Below are 4,526 nucleotides of genomic sequence, written 5' to 3'. Positions count from 1 at the left end.
TGTGTATGTATTTATAAAATTTCTTTACCATATTGTAGTTGTTAATACAATGTTCACCTATATACCACCTCTGTGTGTTTGGTAGTTTGGAATGAGCGAAGAGAAATCTGCAATCTTGATGCTGCTGATGGGATTGTTCATGACAATCGGTACTTTTCTTCTTGGTGTGTTTGCCGATCAGCTTCATTTCAGCAGCAACAAGTTGTACATCATCTCTTTGTTGACACACTCTGTTACTGCCATATTGATGCCACACTGTCGTAAATTCGAAACCATTACTCCTGTGGTTTGTATATTTGGACTTGCAATCGGTAAGTTTCCGGATTATTTTTAATGTTTGTACGCACACACACGCACGCATGCATTCACCCCACCCCGCGTTATGGTTTCTTTTTCTTATTAACCCTAGAGTTTTCTACTGATATTTTATGTCAGACAATACAGCAATGTAGAGATTGTTATAATCAAGCAAATGTCCGAAAATCGACAAATATCCGTAGTCTTTAAAAAATTACGAATAAGAAGAATGGAATGGGAAAACATCAATTTACAATTGTTTCTGCTGAATTCGTTTCCATTACGAAATACTATATGTAAATCTTGATTGCTCACCAAATATCATTGAAATGACATAGTGATAATAATGATGATGGTGATTATTATTTGAGATATACTTTAACTTCGTTTGGGTTTTAGATGATATACGTAAATGTATGAGCTTGTATAAGTTTCCTGTGTGTCAATGTATGCATATGTACATATCTATATACAATATATAAACATCTGTGTGTGTGTGGTATGCGCATATTCTGCCTTAGCTACCACTGCTTTTAGTATAACTTTAAAAATTGAGGCTGATACAGACACCATTTTTGCTACTAGAACTACAGCTACCAGCACTATTCGACTCCCCGCGATTGCAAACCATTCATTTATATCAACATTGACAGTAAGGAACAATAGACAACTGTCTGTTCTAAATCTGTTACTGTTACCAAAATGATTCAGCAGCTACAGAAGGAGATCAACATCTACTAACATTTTGTTCGAATAACATTAACTTTCAAATTGTTATCATGAAAGATAAAACTTAATTTGACTCAATTTATTTCCCAAGACAAAATTACCTTAAGTATTTGAATATGGTAGCATGTACTTATAGAAATGTAAATATTTTCTCCCTTTTCTTCACGATAACATTATCAAAACATTTTCTATTTTTGCTTCTGATACACGCACTCACGCATGCATATATGTGAGTATGCTTATGTACATATATGTATATATCTTTCTTTTACGTTACTTTTACTTGTTTCAGTCATTAGATCGCGGCTGTGCTGGAGCACCACCTTGAAATATTTTAATCCGAATGAATCGACCACAGTATGCATTAATTTAAAGCCTACTACTTATTGTGTCGATCTCTCTTGCCGAACCGCTATGGTCATGTGGACGTAAACACACCAACACTAGTTTTCAAGTTGTGGTGGGAACAAACACATGAGCAAAGACAAGCACATAGCTATACACACATACATATACGACGGTTTTTTTTTTCAGTTTCTGCTTACCACATACATCCTCAACGCCTTGTTCGGCCTCGGGCTACAGTAGAAGACATTTGCCCAATACACCACGCAGTGAGACCGATCCTAGAACCATGTGGTTGGGTAGCAAGATTTTTGCCAAACTGCCACGTCTTTACCAAGACTTGCAAATGATAAGCTTCTGGAATAATTATACATAGGCGCAGGCGTGACTGTGTAGTAGGAAGTTTGCTTCCAGACCATATGGTTTCATGTTATCTTACTCTGTGGCATATTGGACAAGTGTCTTCCACTATATCCTTGGGCTGATCAAAGCCTATGAGTAGATGTGGTAGACGAAAACTGAAAGAAGCCTGTCGCATATATATATATATATATATATATATATATATATATATATATACAAACACACACATAGACACACACACATACACACACACATGTATGCATGTATGTATGTATGTATGTATGTGAGTGTATGCGCGCGTGTGTTTTTGTGTGTCTTTGGGCTTGCAATTGATAAGTTTCCGGAATTATTTTTAACGTTTATATGCACACACGCACGCACGCATGCACACACGCGCATGCGCGCGTTATGATTTCTTTTTCTTATTAACCCTAGAGTTTTCCATTGATATTTTATGTCAGACAATAGAGCTATGTAGAGATTGTTTTATCAAGCAAATGTAATATAATGTAATTTCAGGTGAGAAATCAAACAGAATTTTATTTGAATTCGATTATAAAATAAGTCAAATGCTATACAATATAAATTCTTGATTTATCAAAATTATCTCCGCCGACGGGTTGCGGTATCATAATCATCAAATGGTAATTAAGACCAAGTCTACTTGAAAAGGGGAGATAATCCCAAGAATCAAGATCTCGCCCAAACTGACACCCCATTAAGGAAAATAAGCAGTTTATTGTCTGGAGATAAGTGGAGAGTCGTGGACATGTGTTTTTGACACAATAGCCATTATCAGCACAGCATTTTTCCAGTAGCTTAGAGACTTTGACTTCTAAAAAATCAACAGTTATGGCCCGGGTAATTTGTATAATTTAAACAAAAATGAGTTAAATACAGGGATATCAAATATCAAATACTGTACACGATAAATTCTTGATTTATTAAAACTAACTGTCAGTAGACAGGATATATCATAATTATCAAATGGTGATTATGATCTGTTCCACTTGAGGAAGCGATTTAATCTCAATAATAAACATCTCATCCAAACTAACGTGACATGAAGGAAAAGGACAGGCTTATTGTCTGGAGATAAATGGACAGCCGTGAACAGGTGTTTCTAGCTCAATAACCGTCTTCAGAACAAATTCGTATCATTCTTCTTTTTTTTCGTCTTTGGAAAAAAATGAGCATTTGACAAATAATACTGGAATATTTATTTTACTGTCGAGAACGATTTAATAAGAGTAATTTTTAATTTCAGGAATGATTTACTACACCAAAAGATCTTTCTTAATGGTTTTCTGCGGAGGTGGAGCCTACACATTGATTGCCGTAATTTTATTTGCATTAATTCCATGCCGTGAAATAATTTGCCAACGTTATGTGAAGAAATAAACTTTGGTTACTTGTATTTTATTTCTTCTTTTTATGACGGTCTTGTGACTGTCGTATATTTTTAATGTTTAATAAAATGTATGCAGTTTATTGTTGAACCAAAAAAAAAAAAAATAGCGTGTCTTTTTGTCAGACATCAGTCAGAAAGATCTCTGAATTATTCTTCAAATTAAATTCTGCAGTCTCAAAAAAACAATTCAGTTTTATTATTAGGATGGTATTTCAAACCATACACATGTTTCGAAATTTTTTCATTTCTTCTTCAAATATTTCCTCTAGAGATAGTTAGATGTTATTCTCATTTTAAATGTCAAATATTTACGGTGCTGTCTAAATGTATCCCGAATGTTTTGTTAAAGCAATTTGCTATGTCAGCAGTGTGTCTTTATTCTAATGTATTGAGTCAAAAGTTTTTGCAATTTAAAAAAAAAATATTTGATTTATTCCTAAAGTTACAACAAAAGCAGCCTAGCATTCAAAGTAGAGTCCATCGTGTTGCATTTTCTGAAGTTACCTTTCTGCCAGGCAAAGAACTCCTTCGCTGAAGTTTCTACCTACTCTTGGTTGTTGAAAAGTCGCGAGCGCAGGAAGTGAGCCATGGATTAGAACAAGTAATAATCCGAGGGATTTATTTCTTCGCAATCCTAATGTGCATAAGTAGTGGTCAAGCAAGACCTTGTGCTTGAAACGTCCAGAAAGTGCTGATACTTCCAAGTGCGTCGATTATTATTGTTATTACATTCACTCTCTTAATTGCCAACAACATGTGTATTTCCCACTTCAATTCGTCATTGTTGCTCACTTTTTCTTCTTCTTTCCTCTCAATCTTGTTGTCACCAGATGTGGCATGTCGATTATCAGGCATGTTTCTTTCCATTTTGCTGACCACAACAATATCAGGTTTCCGATGTCTGATCTGATAGTCACATTGAGCCATTGCATTCCACAGGGATGTGCACCCTTCATTCTTAATAACTTCTGGGATTTGGTCATACAACATCTTTGCTTTTGTAGGGCACAGTTTCCACAGAGCTCCCAAAGGATCATTCTTGCTACATTGTCATGTCACCTTTTGTATTCGCGTTATGTCAATTTCGAGCAATCACCTAACAATGTTCTGAAATTTTTAAAATTTTCTTTCGAAAATAGTATTTTCTACTTACACAGCGTCAGGTTCCACAGTCAGCACATCGGAAGGAAAGAGAGGAGATATATCGGAAGTATATGTGCCCCACGTGTCAACAGCATCCACTTCAACCCGCAGCCAGAAGGGAGGAGAATTTTTCTCAAACGTTGATAGTTGAAAGCCCGAAAGGTTGCAGCAACAACTGTAAGAACGACAGCAACAACTGTAAGAACAACAGCATTAACAAAAACAACAATAACAACAA

Source organism: Octopus bimaculoides, chromosome 18 (assembly GCF_001194135.2).
Source record: "Octopus bimaculoides isolate UCB-OBI-ISO-001 chromosome 18, ASM119413v2, whole genome shotgun sequence".
In the NCBI taxonomy this organism is placed as follows: domain Eukaryota; kingdom Metazoa; phylum Mollusca; class Cephalopoda; order Octopoda; family Octopodidae; genus Octopus; species Octopus bimaculoides.
Note: the sequence above shows the minus strand (reverse complement) of the source record.